We start from the raw sequence: 19268 nt of genomic DNA, 5'->3' as shown, positions 1-19268 counted from the left end.
ACAGACACCTTGATGATGAATAGCCCAGGTGCTGCAAAACATTTTTTTTCTTTGAAGAGATCTCATTTTTAGAACAGTTTTAGATTTACAGAAAAATTGTAAAGACAGTACAGAGAGTACCCATATACCCCACACCAATTCTCCCTATTTTTAACATCTTATATTATTATGGTGCATTTGTTACAATTAATCACTGTTCATAAACTATTATTAACTTAGTTTATTCAGATTGTTATTCAGATTGCCTTAGTTTTTACCTAATGTATTTTTTCTGTTCCAGGATTCCATCTAGGATGTCACATTAATTTAATAGTCACATCTCCTTAGGTTCCTCTTGATAGAGATTCTTAGACTTTTCTTGTTTTTGGTGACTTTGACAGTTTTGAAGAGTACCGGGCAGGTATTGTGGAGGACATCCCTTAGTATGGTTATAGATGATGTTTTCCTCAGATTAGACTGGAGCGATCTGTTCTTGGGATGAAGACCACAGAGGTAAAGTATCATTTTCATCACATCATATCAAGGGTACCTACTATTGATACGGACAGGAAGCAGGGAAATACTGGATAGGAGAGAACGGTTCCTCAGCAAAGGCCCCACCCACGAGCCTCGGCCTGCCGTCCTAAATGAGAACTTCACACCCATGTTTTCCTGCCCAAATGTTGCTTTTTCCAAAACCACCCTGGCCCACCATGCCCCCATCCTGTACCCATAAAAAACCTAAACTCCACTGGCAGAGGAGCAGAGCAGCACAGTAGAGAAGGAGAGAAAATAAGTGCCTGAACATTGAAGAGACAGCTAAATGGTCAGAAAGGAGTTCGGCCAGGGATGGCCTAACTCCAGGGGAAGATTGACTTCCCACTCCATCCCTTTTCCAGTGCCCCATTCAGCTGAGAGCCACCTCCATCACTCAAAAAAACCTCCACATTCACCATCCTTCAAGTCTTTGTGACCTGATTCTTCCTGGACACCGGACAAGGAACTGGTACCAAAAGGGCAGAGTGTAAAAGGCTGTCACCCTGACTCTCCACTGAGCTGGTTAATACTTAGCTATCTGTGGACAGCAACTGCTAAAAGAGCATTAATTGTAACACACCCCTAGGTGCTACCATGGGGCCAGAGGCCAAAAGTTACTTGCCCCGGCCCCGGCACCCACCACCTACTTGCTCCCGCTCCTGCAAGGAGTTTGAGCACAGTGGCCGAGTAAGAAAGCCCCACCCCTGTCACAAGTCCCACGAAGGGGTCCAGGGAACTCTCTGTCTCAACATCACTGTTGACGTTGGCCTTGATCATGTGGCTGATAGTTCCAAAATCTGTGTTATGGCTGAGTCTGGTTTTGCTGCTCAGATTGACTCTTCAGACTGTTTCCCCTTGACTTTTAGAATGCCTTGCAATTTTTTGTAGAAAGCTGAATATGTTGTATCCGGTAATAGGAACAAAGGTAAATAGGCCTCTAATGTGAGGATGTATGTTAACCTGGCTACATGTTGGACTGCGTTTAATGTTTGCTGTATTTGTGGGTGCCACAGGCTTCAAATTCATCTCTCTTGTCCTTGTTTTGGGTTTTCTATTGTCTTTGGGCTTCCTAAGAACCCTCCAGATTTCAGGGTGGTGGTTTCCTCTGTAATCTCAGATCTCTGATGGGTCTAAGAAAAATGATTGCTTTTCAGTTTTTTCATCTTTTTTCTCATTGTGAGGATGGGAGTGACAACTTCTAAGCTCTTTACATGTTGAAGCTGAAACTAGAATCTTCCTAAACACTTTTAAGATCAAAAATATTTTCTCAAATAAAATCTCTTGTATCTGAGGTGAGTCTCATCATTGTCCAACTCAATCCAGGTGCTACTGCTGGAGAATTTCTCATCTATATCTCCTGGTCCCACTGGGTATCAAGAGCACCACCTTCTCACCCATGCTGTTTCAGGGGATTTACAAGTGTCCTGAGTCATTAAAAAGCAGTGTGTCCAATTGGGTAGTGAGGATCAGAGCTGCAAAATTTTAAGAGCCTGAGCAGGAATCTTTTCAGCTGGAAAATCCAACAAAAATGGTAAGATAGGTGGTGGTAAAAGCTCATCAGACAGCAATGGGAAGAGCAGCTATGTGGTTCCTCCCAGGTGATGGTGGTATGTGTTGCTAATGCAATTGAAACAGATGAGTTGCAGGCTACAGCTTGGCTCCCACAAAGCTCCCTGGTGCCTGCCAGCCTCTGGATTCTGAGCTCCGGTTCCCTCTGTGTGCTTTTCTGTGTACCCTATCTTACCAGCAAGGTTTCCTCTTATTTAACACCCCAAAGGCATCAGATATGGTTTGGCTGTGTCCCCCGACAAATCTTATCTTGATTGTAGCTCCTATAATCCCCACGTGTCATGGAAGGGACCCAGGTGGAGGTCATTGAATCACGGGGGCGGCTTTTTCCCATGCTGTTCTCGTGATAGCGAATAAGTCTCACGAGATCTGATGGTTTTATAAAGGGCAGTTCCCCCTACACACGCTCTCTTGCCTGCCGCTACGTAAGATGTGCCTTTGCTCCTCCTTTGCCTTCAGCCATGATTGTGAGGCCTTCTTAGTCATGCGGAATGGTGAGTCCGTTAAACCTTTTTCTTTATAAATTACCCAGTCTTATGTATGTCTTTATTAGCAGTGTGAGAGCAGACTAATACAGCATCCTTCAAGATCCCACCCTGACCTCTTCCTTCAGCCTACCCTAGCCCAGCTGCCTGTCATCTAGTCTCCTAAGGATAGTGGACCAGGTGGTCTGAAGGTCTGGAGGACTGAAACTTCCTCTCTCCTCTACAACTCACATTGAGGTAGAAAAGTCTCCATTCTTCTCTTGGTGTCCAGATTATTGAGGATCTATTTTCTTTTGATAAAACTTGGCCAGGCATGGTGTCTCACACCTGTAATCCTAGCACTTTGGGAGGCTGAGGCAGGCAGATTGCCTGAGCTCAGGAGTTCGAGACCAGCCTGGGCAACATGGTGAAACCCCGTCTCTATTAAAATACACACACACACACACACACACACACACACACACACAAAATAGCCAGGTGTGGTGCCATGCACCTGTAGTCCCAGCTACTCAGGAGGCTGAGGCAGGAGAATCGCTCTAACCCAGGAAGCGGAGGTTGCAGTGAGCCAAGATTTCACCACTGGCTGGAGGGGACCAAGGAAGGGGTCAGAGCTCTGCACACTTAGCCTTCTTCACAACTTTCCAGTTCACTGAAATCACACTTAAAAGGCAATCAATGGCCCTCATGATACCAAATACAGTGGTCACTTCTCAGTCCTCCTCCGTCTTGCCCTGTTAGCAGCATTGGCTACGGCTCATCACATCCTCCTCTTTGAAGACTTGTCCCCTTAGTTTAGGATGCCCCTTTCTCAATCCTCTTTCTATCTTGCAGGTTGTTCCTCCTCAGCCTCTTTTACTGGGTTCTCCCTTCTTCCCTGTCATTAAATGCTGTTGTGCTCCATAGCCCAGTCTGCTATGCATACTTATTCCCTACTTAAGCTCAGTCAGTGTCACCACTTAAACACCATCCCTAATGCTGATGAGCCACTAATTTCTTTCTCCAGTTCAGACAGATTCTCAGCATGCTAGACTTATAAAGCAAATGTCTACTAGCTACACATGTCTACTAGCTTACATCACATGTCTACTAGCTACACATGTCTACTATTACATCACATGTCTACTAGCTATTGAACTTAAAGTGTTCAAAACCAAACTCCTTACCGCCCCCCAAACCTGCTCCTCCTCCCAGAATTTCGCATCTCTGTAAATGGCAATTAATTTTTCTAGCTTTGCAGGCCATAAGCCTTGCCTCCCTTTTCTCTCCACATTCCATTTATCAGCAAATCCTGCCAGTGTGACTCCACATTTGAGCATTTCTCTTTCACAGTTCTTATGCTGGTCAGGTCACCACCAGCTCTGATCTGGATTTTGCAAAATTTTCTAACTGATCTCCCTAATTCCCTCTTGATAATCTACATTCTATTGCTACATTCTTAAATGTTAAGTTGGGTCTTGTCATTCCTTTCCTTCGAACCCTCTGGTGAGTTCCAACAGTCCTACAGGGTTTCCAAGCTCTCTATGACCATGTGCCTCATCAAGTCTCTAACAGTATTCCCTGCCATGCTGTAAGTGACTCCACTTCCCTCACTGGTCCCTTTCTTGTTACTTTTTTTTTTTTTTTTTTCTGAGACAGAGTTTTGCTCTTGTTGCCCAGGCTGGAGTGCAACGGCACAATCTTGGCTCACTGCAACCTCTGCCTCCGGCGTTCAAGTGATTCTCCTGCCTCAGCCTTCATGAGTAGCTGGGATTATAGGCATGCACCACTATGCCCGGCTAATTTTGTATTTTTAGTAGAGACAGGGTTTCTCCATGTTGGTCAGGCTTGTCTTGAACTCCTGACTTCAAGTGATCCACCTGCCTCGGCCTCCCAAAGAGCTGGGATTACAGGCGTGAGCCACCACGCCTGGCCCCTTTCTTGTTACTTACATATGCCATGCTCACACCCATGATGGCCTTTGCATAGGCTGTTCCTTCTACCTGGAGAATTCCACCCTACCCACCTGCATGACTCTGCCCCTCACTGCCTTCAGGCCCGGCTTTGTCACACCACCATAAGTCCTTCCCTGGCCAGCTAGTTAGCATAGCACCCTGTCTCCCTGTGTCCTTATCCAGTTTGTTATTCTTCTCAGCACTGACAATTACCTGAAATAGATTATGTGTTACTGTTGGTCTCCTTTATCTATCTATCATCTATCTATCTATCTATCTATCTATCTATCTATCTATCATTCTGTCTATTTTTGAGACAGAATCTTACAATGTTACCCAGGCTGGAGGGCAGTGGCATGATCACGACTCACTGCAGCCTTGACCTCCTGGACTCAGGTGATCCTTCCATCTGAGCCTTCCAAGTAGCTGGGACCATGGGCATGCACCACTATACCTGGCTAATTTTTCTATTTTTGTACCAGCCAGACCAGGCTGGTCTCAGATTCCTGGTCTTAAGTGATCCATCTGCCTCAGCCTCCCCAAGTGCTGGGATTCCAGGTGTGAGCCACCACCCTGGCTGGTCTCCCTGATTAGAAAGTAAGTAAGCTTAGCAAAAGCAGGTGCTTTTTCTGTTTTTATTCACTGCTCAATCCCTGTTGCTAAGAACAATCCTTGGCACATATTGGGGGCTTAATGAATAATGAATGAATAAACCCTGTAAAGAGGCCCATAAAACACTCCCAGGAAATTCCAAACCCCTAAATCCCATTCTTCCATTTTACAGATGAAAACCTGAGGCCCCAAAAGAGAAGTGACTTGGTCAAAGTCACCCAGCAGTTAATGGCAGAGCAAGGCCAGATTCTGAGCCACTCATTTCCCAATCCTGTCCTCTCTCCCTATGTGTCCCAATGATAGCAGAGGGAATAGATGTCAGCTTCTGCCTATCAGGTGGCATTGCAGAGGTTATGGTTCAAAAGGTTATCCCAATAAACTGAAAGCAGAAAGGTCACCACGTGGTTGAGGCCATGACACTCCCAGAGGAGACGTGATGAGGACCCATCACCTGGTGACTCGGGAAGTCAAAAGGAAGGTCAAAGTCTGGATGACTTTGTGAAAGAAGCTTGTTGGATAATTGAATGTGGTGATAAAAGGCACAGAAAGAAAAAAATCAAAGTGATAATAAGGAAGGAGGGCCCATTTTTATTTATCTTTGTATCTTCCATGCTAGTACTTAACAGGGGGTACATTTACCCCCAAATGTCTATTGCCAGACCTGGTAATGAGGATCAGAAGGGTCACAATTCATGGTTTTCTAATGAGTCAGGCTTTCTAAGTGCCATGGATAAGAGCACAAACTTAGGGTAAGTTACACCTAGGTCAAACTTCATTTCTCTTTTTTACCTTCTTTTTGTGCAAGTGATCTTGGGCAAAAAAAACTATTCCTTCTAAATCTCAATTTTCCCATCTCTAAACTTGGATAATATATGCAAAAGAGAAAGACAGAAGGAGAGAGAGAAAGAGAGAGAGAGCGAGTCAGAAAGAGAGAAAGGGAGAGAGACTAACTACAATCATGTATATGATGTGCTTACTTAGTGCAAGGCTCAGCACATGTGAGGCCCTCAATAAATGCTCACTTTTCTTTACTACCTCAATGGCTTCTGTCTTCTCTTGAAATCCATGCCCTTTCATTTCTAGTTCTGCAATGTTGAGATCCTGGCTCCTCCCTGCTCCTTCTCAAGGGGGTCTATTGAGAAGAGGAGGGCTGCTATGATTAAATCTCCTTCCCACCTCTGAATTTGAGATGAATTTGGTGCTTTCCATCTGCTCAGCTGGCAGACTTTTCACGAGGGCCTGGGCATCATGATAAACGCATGAATCACATCAGCTCTGCTGTATAGTCATGAGAGTAACGTGGGAGCCAGATGTGAATGACCCCAGGGTGGACCTGCTATTAGTGTTTCCAAGTGGTGACGACTTGCTCCCATTCCCGTACATATCTCCAACTCTGTGTTGATATCTCACCTTTGATAGTGGCGTTGATTCCAGAGAACTGTTTGAGCCTCATCTCTGGACTCAGAGCAGATGGGAGGGCCTTGGTGTTTCATTTTGAGAACAAGAGAAAAGCTGCATTTCTATCCTGTGCTTGCTCACAGGAGCAGCCCACATTTCGCCCTTCGCAGAATCCTGTGTTGTTCCCATCTGAGGCCTGCCAGCTTCGGAGGTTAAGTCTCTGAGACGAAAGGAAAGCGGGGGCTGGAAGAATTTTGGAGGGAGTCCAGGACTGCCTGGCCAAGCCAACCCAAATAACTCAAGCAAGCAAAAATCTGCTTGGGCCTGAACTGGCTGTCTAGACAGTTGTGATTATATGCAGGTAGCTATATGACCTTGCACTTCATTTGGCCCGTGTTGAACTTGTTTAGAGGCACATGCCAGTGAGTGTCTTGGTTTGGGTTCTCCCAGAAACAGACCCATAATGAAGGATTTCAGTGCAGTTATTTACTTAGGAGGTGATCCTAGAGTATACTAGTGGAGGAATGGGAGCCCAAGATAGAGAAGGGACAGAAGGTAATAAGGAGTGTGTTGTTCAGCTAGTTACCACTGTGGGCAACTGGAACTGAATCTTGCAGGGTGACTAGCAAGGTCATTGTAGAAATGCCTCAGAATCACACCCCAGCAAGAGGGCAAGGAAGCTGGGGTGCTCATCCATCAGCTTTCTTCTGTCATTGTGTCTAAGGGCACAATCAGCCTGCCGGGTGTGCAGACCAAGTTTGCATCCTCTTAGGCAGGGAGTCACAGGTGTGTCCAGTACAGAGCCTTCAGCCTATGGAGAAGAAAGTCTAGGGTACCTGAGTCAGGCATTGCCAATATCTGCAGCCAGTGAGTCAAAACACAAAGCCCCCTAAATCTAAAGTGTCGAACATTTGGACCCAATCCTAGATTGTTGAATGATAGTCATCCACATGTAGAGGATAGGAACCTTGTCGCATAATTTTTCCCTCTACCAGGAGTTCCTTCTAAATAATAATGACATCTACTGAGTGCTTACTGTGCACCAGGCACTTAAATTATCTCATTTCATTCTTATAACAATACCAAGAGGTGAGAACTATTAATATTATCCCTCACGCTGCATGGATGAAGTTACTGAAGCTCAAAGAGTTCAGGAACTTGCCCAAGGTCACATAATCAATAAGGAATAAAGCCAAGATTTGGATTGAAGCCATCTGAGTCCAGAGCCTGACTCCTTCTTGTCTGTGCCCTCCTGCTCATGTCCTCATGCAGCCTGTGCCAGGGCTCCCTCAGGCCTGGGTGATCCTCATATTGAGAAGTAGTTTTCTTAGCTGCATCTTGCATGGAAAATGGCATTTGCAGAGGTGCTGCTCAGTACTTTCCCACACCTGCTCTTCTGCAATGCTCAGAGCTGCCCTGTGAGTTTGGAGTGAGGATCCCCATGTCACAGGTGAAGAACCTGAGTGAGGTTCAGAGAAATGAAGTGACTTGCCCATGCCCCAGCACTGGGGATGCAATGGAGTGAAGTAGGCTGGAGGGTCAGCCGCCTGTCAAAATTCAGATCAAGAGTTCCCTCTTCCTGACCCTCCTCCCCTTCCTCCCAGGGCAGAAGGAGCCATTCTCTTGTTTCTGACCCACACATATGTTCTCCCAAAGCACTTAGGATATTTTATTGCACACCATTGGTTTATAAATACTTGCTCTTCCACTGGGAATCCTCTGATAACCTTTGAAACTCCAACTCAAAAAAAAATATTGAACAAATCTATGAAAACGCTAAATGAATAAATGAATGAGTGCGACCTATGTTCAAATCTCAGCACTGCCACTTTTCTATTGAGGGCTTTGGACTCAGAGAAGCCTGGATTTGCCTGCTCTAGACTGTGCCTTGGCACTCAGGCAACCTGGAGCCCCAGGATGGTTCTTGCCTACCAGGAGATCCCAGGAACTGATCCCAGGGCTCATGTCAGTCAGCTCTTGCTCCTTCCCCAACCACCTTTAAAGCTTACTTTGCCTTTTGACTCATTCCTTCAAAGTCTAGCACAGTGATGAAGGCTTCTTGACAAATCTACTCCTCTTAAAGCTTTAATGGCCACTAAGAGCTTAATGCACTACCTTTGCATAGAAATTTCTATTTTAACAAGAGAACTAGTAAACACCCAATGCCTTAGCTCATCAGAATAATGAATATAATAACTAATAATTTCTTAGTTGCTGCTATATGCCAAACACTCTTTTAAGAGTTTTATAAGTTTAAGCCTCATACAAATTCTATGAAGTAAGTTGTTAGAATAAATTCTCAAACTTCCATCAAACATCTTCCCACCAGCCTGTCACTGGTGTCTGAAATCTCATCATCTGCTGTATCCTCAATCAGTGAATCCCTGGCACACAGTAGGTGTTTGGGTTCCCCAGGAGTAGACTCTGAGCGAGGATGCAAGTAGAAAGAGTGGACTCGGGAGGTGTAGAAAACACTGGGAGGGGATGGGGAGCTACACAGGGAAGGAAAGCAGATGGTAAAGGATGTGCCATCAGACCAGCTAATGTCACAGGCCACAGAAGCTCAGTCCCATGGGGACACTGGGATATGGTAGAGAAATGCACCTCAGCATTAGGAGTAAGGGAGCTGAGGTATTTATAAGGAAACTCTTGCCAATCATTGGTGGGGGACTGCTCCAGGTGGCACCAATTCCTCACCTCTTCATCTAGAAGTGGGTGTGGCAGAATGGCTTTGGAGAATCCCTCAAACAAAGAGATACAGATACTGGCAGAAGAAGTTGGCTGGAGTCCACACAAGTGGCAAGGCCCAAAGGAGATGGACAATAACCAACAGCATCTGCCACAGTGTTTTACTAAGTTTTTGTTGAACGAATGAATGAGATGGTAGTGGCGACAGGAGGCTAGGATACCCTGAGTTTCACTGGTTTGGTATGACTCTGAATCTTTCTTATCATCTTAGTGGCTTTCCATTATTTAGGACAACTCTACTATAGAACCTCCAGATTCTCTGATCTCGTTGGCGGCAAGGGGAAAATGCTTCACAAGAGTCCCAGAAACACAGACAGACTTCTGGTTTCCAATTGTTCAACCCCCATGATTACATTTTCACCAGTCCTCTGAAGAGTTTATCACAAAATGCCAAGGCCTCTGAAGTAGCTATCAGGAAAGCAAAAAAGACCTAAGAGGACAGATGCCATCAATTTTTCGTGCTTCCTTCCTAGCGAACTCAACCACGACACTAACCTCGGTAACACAAGCCCAGTAGAAACTATGTGCAGTGCATGTTTGGATTAAATTATCTGTTGATTTTTCTTGATTTATAAGTTAAAACTCAGCCAATGCAAATCTTTCTCCCTACTCTACCAATTTCTGTCTTGAACTAAGTGTTCAATATTTTGTCAACCTATAATTTTTGTTATTTTTAACCTCATAAAATTATTATTATTATTTTTAAAAGAAGCCCTGTGCAAGATTGGAGGATAGTTTTCCTGGTTTTGTTTCCAGAATTATTTCACATTTCTGAATTAATATAGCACCAGGTCCCAAGAATCACATGATCTCATTGCTCTTCCATGTAGGTTTCTCATGTTAGTTTTTTCATGACACATCACACCAGAAAATAGAGCTTTAGAGCCACAAACAACAATGGTGATGGTGCTAGGGCCAAGGACAAGGAACGACTGTGATATAATCCCCTCTGGAAGAACTCACCTTCCCTGAAAAGGAATGTTCTCCTCCTCCACCTCCCTCTTCTTACACGTTCTTTGTTTCCAAATGGAACTTGTGTGTGAAAGACTTAATATGCCTTGAATTCCAAGGTCATGTTTCAGAGGAAATTGGAAAGTTGCTCCAAAGGAGAGCCCAAGAAGACATCTGTAGCTTTGAGAAAACAGGAGCAGGTTTTGTGTGCTTTTCACAGGGGGTTGTCCACAGGGACAAACAACAGCTGTTAACTGTAAACTAACACTGCCACCTGACTACTTTGAGGTCTGCACGCTAGGAGATCGATAAGCAAAGAAAGGGGTTACTGTAGCACCTCGGGGGCAGTTGACCCTCTCAAGGGGTAACTGAGTTACTACCACATACTGAGGGTAGAGTATATGTATGTGGTTTTATATATATAATTATATATAATATATAAATGTATAATGATATATAAATATATAATGAATAATTATATATTATATAATAAAGTAAATATATAATATATAATTATTATATATTTCCTGCCCAGGAAATGGTGATCCTTCCAAGGTGGGTGAACAGCACACTCAAGAGAAAATCCTTTTGTTAGGAAGGGAGGGCAAAAAGAGGGCGAGAAGGGGGAAAGAAGGAAGCCTTAGCACATGAATGGATGTGATGGACTTTCAAGTACCCAGAGGTTTCAGCTCACAGGAGACAAATGTCAGTAGTGAGCCTGGAGTACTGGAGATCTAAGAAAAGAAGGCCAGAAGTTCAGCCGTCAGCCTCCAGGCTGTTCCCTTGCCAATCCCCTTCTTTTTTCTCCCCTTCTTCATCACCTCTTCTCTTTCCTCTTCCAAAATAAAAATAGGAAGCATGAAGGTTTTCAGGCTGTTTTTTCTTGGAGTGGCTAAGACTGTTTTCTATTGGCTTGGCAGGATGTTTTGAGATTGTGTGGAGAGGACTCCTCTGTGTGTGTGCCCATGTGTGCATATGTGTGCCTGCCTGTGTGTGTGTGTGTGTGCGTGTTTTTCTGAGTACTAGGCTTTGGAATGCAAAGTAGCACATACATGCTTCCTTTTTGGTATTGCTATACATATTTATATGTTATATATTATTATATATTATATATTATGTATTATATACATTTTTATTATATATTATATAATATATTAATTTTATTATATAATATATAATTATATATTTGTAATTATATTTAATATATAATTATTAATTATATATTCATATATCATATAATTTTTCTTTCTTTGCCCCCTGTCCTATTAATTTACTATGTAATACAAAATGTAATGAAAGTGGTAAGCCTTATATGTTGGTATTTAAGTTACAGGATATTAAAGGGGAGTGTAATTCAGCTAGTAGTGCAGGTAAACATAACCCAGCAATGAATAAAATGACACAGTGTCTACTATCTCGGAGAGCGCTAATCTGTTTTCATTTGTATGAAAGACAGTTGCATCATGTCAGGCAGGTGAAAGCATGATTTTGCTTTATTTGGACAATAAATGTAGGAAAAAAGATATATACCTAGTTGATAAGGGTTGTATTCTTCTGAATCATTCCGTTATCAACTTGACCAAGCTAAAATCTTTCTCACAATCCGCTTCTCTTTCTCTTCCTAATCTGCATGGTTCCAGGTTAGAGTTGGCCAAAGGAGGAGCTTGTTCAGGATTTTGAAGACAGAAGTAAAGCAGTGGCCATTACTCTCAGCAGGTCGTTTACTCTGCATCCAGCCCATACTCTTGAATGCTGACCTACTGCCCACGCAAATTCTCATCCATGGCCCCAGAGATTCAATAGCTACACAGAGGCATCCCAGAGCCCCCTAGAGGAGCTCCTCCTTTGCTTCCCATTCAATCCCAGAGCTGTGGGATTCTCCTGCATTTCTTTTTTACTTCTCTAGTAAAATGTAATCAGCCTTTTCTGTAGCATATTCCACCAATCACTGTTAAAGAACATGAACTTCACATCAAAGACATAAAAAGTGCCCTCCTTTTTTTAGCAAAAAAGAACAGGTTTCCAGGCATTCCACTATTGTATTGATCAGTTACTGCAACTTTTCGGGATGTAAATATCATAATAGTGACATTAGGAATACATTTTGCTGTTCCGGTTTTTAACATAAGGAAAATAGAAATAGAAATTCCATGTTTAGCCAGAAATCATCTTGAGCATCCAGCTTATAAACTTACTGATTATACTTAAACCAGCCTTGTAATTAATGCCGCACTTGCAAATGGACATAGACATCAAGGGCCGTCCTCTGATAAAGCATTTCATCGCAGCTGGTGTCCAGCAGTCCTTGTTTTTAACATGCTGACTGCTGTGCTTGACATAAAATGGGAAGGCTATTATTGATTACTAATAATCAACTGCTTATTAGTAATTTTTCTGACATAGAGGCCTACATCATATCTCTGATTGCTCTAAATTCCTGGTGTTCCACACACTGCTGTGTTCCACTGTGAACCACCATGGTTCACAGGACAGGCTCTCATCCTCCAAGGGGGCTTCTGATGCAAGTGGGTTGAAAGATGGACAGAAGCAGGCATATTCCAAGCACTTAAAAGTATGTTTATGATTTCACCTGTTCATCCTTTTGGGTTATTTGATTGCAGGCAACAGAAACAATCTTTGTCCAACCAGCAAAAGAGGGATTTGGAGAAAGAAAATGAAGCAGCTTATGGAACAGAAGGTAAAGCTGGAGAAGTAGGATTGGAGCATCTGGGGAGCAGACACTCATGGGTGTGGGCGGAGGGGAGCCTCTTCAGAGAACCACTGTCTGCTTGCTGGAATTTCAGCCATCTTCAGTCCCGTCAGGCACTCTGCTCAAGATTTCCATCCAGGGATAAGGGATGGGCCCTGTTTGAGTTTCAGGCTGCCCTTGGCCAGAGGCAAGGCGGACTTGGCTGCTAGACTATACACACTGGGGGAGGGATGGCTTCTCAAAGAGAAATCAAGATGTCCATAACAGAGGTCACTGTGTCGTGAAAAGATGAGCCTTATGGTGTCTTCCCAGTGACATTTTCTGCACGAGTCATGTGACTGTGTCCAGGACACGAGACAGGGTGGCCCAAGGACAAGCCCCTGGTCTCGGTATTATGTTTCCAGCTCCTCATTTCCTACTGAGTAGCCTAGGTTTCTGGGAATTATCCAGACCCAGATGGTATTTGTATTTCCAAGAGACCCAGCATTTCAAAGTCTGACATATGCCACACTCAGTTATGAAAGCAAAACCAAGCGACAATTGGGACCAGTTTTTTTCCAGACGTCTCTTTTTATCTAGATCTCAGTTACAGGGAGTCTGAAAAGTCCCATTATCTCAGCAGAGAAATCACGGCAGGCAAGTTTGCTATGGCTGTTTCATTTCTGTGTTGTCCAACAACTGCTCAAATCTCAATCCCTTCTCTCCAATTAAATGCATCTTTTGGCCCAAATCCGGGGCTCCACATACATAGCTCCTAATATCTGGAACAGCCTCCACAGCCAAGTGAATGAGTCAGTCTTCTGAGTTGATTCAAATCCCCAGAGACTTAGTTCCAGAAGCTTCCAACAATGCCCTTAGGATGTATGACTAGGTCTGAACATTCAGTAAAGTGTGAGCTTGTGGCAGTCTCTGTATATAGACTCAGTTATCTACATTCATCTGTCTCTTTTCCTAGGTCAGGAGAGTCCCAAGGAGAAGGATCATATCTGGTTTCCTCTTCTGCCTCTCCCCATGGTGTCTAGGAGAGTGCACACTCAGTCAGCATTGATAACTAATTCTGGTAAATAAAGAAAAGGCAAACATTAGGAAACCGAAAACCAGATACTAATCTCACTTTTACAAATGAGGGCAAGCCATCCAACCTCGGTGAGCCTCAGTCCTCTCATCTTTGTGATGGTGACCATAATTCATTCCACTTTCATGCCACACAGTGGTTATAATGCTTAAATGAGGAAGGTGACGTGAAAGTGGCTTATCATCTCAGCTATAGACATGCCACATTGCTGTTAGGTCACCAAGGCACGCTAGAGACAATCAGAATAAAACCTGGGCAAGCTCAGTCAACCCTGGCAACCCTGGCATTCTGGTACTCCTAGAACAGTGTCTTATGTTTATTCTTTTGGGGTAACATTTAAGCTTTGAGGCCACAGAGCAGAAGCCTTGCCATTTTATATTGAGCACAGCAGTCAGCATATTAAAAACAAGGACTTCTGAACACCAGCTGCGATGAAATGCTTCATCAGAGGATGTTAAGAAGTCAGGCTCTTCCTTTCTCAGCAGTATTTTCTCTAAAGTCTCTTTTTCCATCTGTCCCTACCACGAAGACACTTGTTCACACTCAGACTGCTTCCTGCCTGGACCCCTGCCACCTTCTCCTGCCTGACTTTCTATCTCTTGCCTCCTCATCCTGTCTCAGTGCCAGACAGCTCATGATGCCACTTCACAATGCAACTTGGAACAGCTTCTGGGTTTCTGCACCAGCTGCCTTTTCTGTGTTGGGGGATAGAGATCTTAAAAATTGCCTTCTATATCGCTGCTTTGTTTCCTTCCATCCTTTCTTCCCCCTGTTTTGGATTTTGTTTTCTTTTTTCTTAAAATTGCCTGCTAAAAGCAAAAGCCAGAAGTGACTTCTTTACCTCCCTTTTTTTTTTTTTCCTTTGTGTTGTGTTTAACATAAATCAATGTTCTCTGAAAACTAAAAGTCCCATATAACCAAAACTCCAGCACAGCAAAATCATTTTGAAGTTTTGGCAGAAAGTCCTAGGAGAGTAACACCAAAAGGAACTCCTACATTGCAAACCTTTGCTGGGGTCCCCCAGCATTCAACAATGTACCCCCAGTGCTGAGTGTTTTGATCTTTAGGTCAAAAACTATGCAGGAGTTTTGCCCCCAGCTTTTCTCCTCCTAAACCTGGACCAAAATTCCTTTCTTTCTGACCATCTGGTCTCCTCATTTAACTTGGCCAAGCACAGCTTGACAATTCTCCCCTACTGCGATGGCACAAAGGGAAGCAAAAGAGACCTGAAATCAGCCTGATACAGTCTCAGACTTCAATTCCATGCTACTTAAGGTGAAATAAACCATCAAAGTGATATATTAGGAAACTATGAGCAGCAAAGCCATGTTCATTCAAAACTGAAGGCAGGGAAGAAACGGATTTAAAATAAACAGTTCTGGCCCTTTGGGAAGAAATGACTGGAAATTCTATCCCACTGAGCCTTACTTCAAAACAATAATGGCCAATCGCATTTGCATTATTCTTCACAGTTAACAGGACGTTTACAAATGGGGGGACATCAAAAGACAGCTAATAATAATTTATATTTGACTCCTCCTGTTTTCAAGGCTCTTTGAAATTGGAAACTTCCATTCATCCTCTCCCAAATTTTGGAAGTTGGAGAAAGCAAGAATTTATTCAATCATTTATTCATCTATTCAACTCTTGTCTATTGGATGTCTATGGTGTGCCTGCCACTGTTCTAGGCCCTGTGATATAAAGCAGTGAAAAAAACAGATGAGGTTGTAGATCTCACTGAGCTTCTATTCTAGTAGGAAAATAGACAATAAGCAAATTGAACAAATATAGACTATGTCAGATGGGATAAGGTGGGGATAAAAGTAGAAAACAAAAATAAAGCCAGGTAAAGGGTACAGAGAGTCATAGGGGAGTGGATACTGTTTACCGTAGGGTGGTCCCGATGAAGTGGTGTTTGAGCAGAGACTTAAGGAACAAAGGGTCCAGATGAGAGGAAGGGCCCAGCTAGAAAGGAAGCAATGACTCTTGAGAACAAGGCATGGAAGGCCTTGTTGGACACTGCAAAGACGTTGGCTTTCAGCCTGAGCGAGTGGGAAGGCTTTACCCAGTTTTCAGCAGAGTAACATGATCTGACTTACATTTTGAAAGGGTTCCTCTTGCAGACAGACACTGTGCACTATCCCTAGTAACCAGTCCTCCCTTCCTTCATGATAGAAAACCCACAATTTTAGCTGGATGCATGGCATCACAGAATAAAGACTATATTTCCCAGCCTTCCCTGCAGGCAGGTATAGCCGTAACACTAAGTCTGGCCAATGGACCAGTGGAAGTGTGATGGGGTAATTCAAAAGTCATGCTTAAAAGATAGGTGGTTTTGACCTTTTCCTTCTTTACTTTGTTCTTCATCCTCTGCCTAGAATGCAGATGTGACGGTTGATAGACCAGCTGCTATATTGGACTATGAAGACAAGGGTCACCCCTCTGGATCGGACAGTGTGGAGTTAGAAGAAGCTCAGCTCCCTGAGGATTTTGTGGAGTAGATCCATACCAGCCCATACAGGCTGACTGCAGACATTAATTTTATGTCATGCCCCTGGAAGCTGAGCCCAGTTCAAATGGCTGCTATCTTTCTATCTACTGTGTAGAGAATATTGGAGGGACAAGAGTGAAAATAGGGATAATCTCTATTTCATACATAGGAACCCTGAAGCCTGAAGAAGTTAAATGAAGTACATTAGGATTGTGGGTAAAAGTATTGGCTTTAAAGTTAGTAAACGTGTCTGTATTTAAATCCTGCCTCCAATACTTCCTAACCTTGTAACCTTGAGCAATTCCTTAGCCTGGGTAAGCCTGATTTCCTCATCTGTAGAATGGGATGATAACAGTGCCTATCTTAGACTATGATTGTGTGTATTAAATAAAATAAACCATGAAAAGACCTAACACAGCCTGATAGAATTGGCATTCCTCGCCTGCCAGTTCCCTGTCCCTCCTTCGCCGGACCCTTTCCCACCTCTTGCATCTGTCCAGGAAATGGTGATCCTCCAAGGTGGGTGAACAGCACAATCAGTTAAGAGAAATGCCTTTTGTTACGAAGAGAGGGCAAAAAGAGGGAGAGAAGGGAGAAAGAAGGAAGCCTTAGCACATGAATGGATGTGATGGACTTTCAAGTACCCAGAGGTTTCAGCTCACAAGAGACAAATGTCAGTAGTGAGCCTGGAGTACTGAGAGATCTAAGAAAAGGCCAGAAGTTCAGCCGTCAGCCTCCAAGCTGTTCCCTTGCCAATCCCCTTCTTTTTTCTCCCTTTCTCTATCACCTCTTCTCTTTCCTCTTCCAGAATAAAAGTAGGAAGCGTGAAAAGCTTGGTAAATCATCTGGTTTTCAGGCTGTTTTTCCTTGGAGTGGCTAAGACTGCTTTTTATTGGCTTGGCAGGATGTTTTGAGATTGTGTGGAGAGGACTCCTCTGTGTGTGTGCCCGTGTGTGTGTGCGCGTGTGAGTGTTTATCTGAGTACTGGGCTTTGGAATGCAAAGTAGCACATACGTGTTTCCTTTCTGGTAGCAGATTCTCTTCCTAATTATGTTTTGCTCAGGCTAATATTAAAACGAATTGGTTTCCTCTGACAACAATAAGTGTAATAATAACAGGAAATTGCCCAGAATCACACAATAACAAAAATAGAGCCAGAGAGGAAGCAACAAGACTCTTGAGAACATTTTGCTGATCTACTTTTCCATTCCATTTTGTCTATGTATTCCATCTCTTCATTGATTCAGAAAACTATGCTTATTACTGGTGAGACTAATGGGAAGCCTGAAAAAAATTCAACTTACTCTCTTTAATCAGAAATTTGTGAACCACTAAATATCAAAAATTAGAAAAAAAAGATGCATGTCAGCTTTTGTATAAAGATTGACCTGTATTCTACCCAATACCACTCTCTTTTGTAAGAAGGGTTAAGTCAAAATAACACTTCCATTAATTATCTTACATATCAAAGGTTCTGATAAATTCTGCAGTAAAACAACCTGGCTCAATGTGTCAAACCTAGCAAGGCCCAAATTTAGTTGACCATGCAACTATCTTTTCCTTTTTTATTGACTACTTGTGAACTTTGAAATTAGGATTACAGAATACAAACCTTTCAACGTTTTCATTCTCAGGGAAATGCTCTACTTGTGTTCTGAATGCTGTCTCTGGGCATTTATTCTTAATATCATGCACATTAATTCTGCTATTTGGTTGCTTAAGCCTCTGTAAAGAGACTATTCTCTTAACAATAGCATATTCTATTCACCAACATAATTGATTCAAGCAGAAGTTTGGAAGATAAAATGCCTTTGCAAGCTGATAACCATCATCTTGACCTTACCTGATACATTCAGGAGGAGGAAAAGGGGTATTTCCATTCCAAAGCACTTTCTTCTTTGCCCTCCCTGCATGGGAAGTCTTTGGGGTCATTTCTACCAGTGGATGGAACCTCAGGCCAGTTTGCTTCCCACCACACACAGACCCTGTTTGTTAAGGAGAGAGATAAGCACCAGTAACAACCTCTGTACTTACTTAAATCTATGCGATGAAGGGTCCATAGTAATCCACCAGGGATTCACAGGGTGAATGGGTGGGTGAAGAATCTGGCTACAATAGCTATTTATAATTGATGCCAATAAAGCCCTTGAGTCTAGCCTGTGCGTGTATTAAATGAGATGACAGAAGACAAGGCCGTGGTCAGAGTTCAGGGAACCTGGTCTAAGTACACTCCATGGGTCCAGGTTTGACCCGCAGACTTGGTACACACAGCAATCAACAATCAACCAGTTTGTCTGATTAATGACAACTGCCAAAAGGGGTCACACACAAAGTACCAAAGCCCAGCTAAGCCCAAAAGGGGTCAGCTTGCTGGCCACAAAGCCTTTTTATTAGGTGAGACATCTGTTCAGATCTCTGTTGCCAATTAGGTCGTTATTGGATTCTGCTAACACATATTGATAGCTGATAGCGGGAGATGCCATTGAGAGGACATATTAGCACCTTCACCGCTAACTGTAAATCAGCCTGCTCTGTCTGCCTGAGAGCATCTGAATAAGCACCTCCCTCTGGCTTTCCCAGCTGGGGGTTCTCCCCTGTTCCTGGAATGAGGCACAGCCAGAGTGGCTGTCTAAACACCCAGCAACCAATCAGAGCATCCAGGGCAAAGGTATTGAGCTCCACAGAAACTTTTGTATAAAAACGTTCATTATTTTTATCTTTCTAAAGTAATACACACGTGGCAGAAAATTTAGAATATTGTAGGCAATCAAAAGAAAGGAAA

General features: G+C 43.3%; 1 long non-coding RNA gene across 1 annotated transcript; it reads right to left on the bottom strand.

Annotated features, from left to right (window-relative positions):
- Positions 1-11676: 11676 nt before the first annotated feature.
- On the bottom strand, positions 11677-18474 carry LOC129136549 (uncharacterized). Its single transcript, XR_008538354.1, has 2 exons — positions 18330-18474; positions 11677-13977 (listed from the first exon to the last, which is right to left on the bottom strand). It is a non-coding gene; the product is annotated as an uncharacterized LOC129136549 (long non-coding RNA).
- Between the last annotated feature and the right edge of the window lie 794 nt (positions 18475-19268).

Source organism: Pan troglodytes, chromosome 10 (assembly GCF_028858775.2).
Source record: "Pan troglodytes isolate AG18354 chromosome 10, NHGRI_mPanTro3-v2.0_pri, whole genome shotgun sequence".
Lineage (NCBI taxonomy): Eukaryota > Metazoa > Chordata > Mammalia > Primates > Hominidae > Pan > Pan troglodytes.
This window is presented reverse-complemented; position numbering and strand designations above follow the sequence as displayed.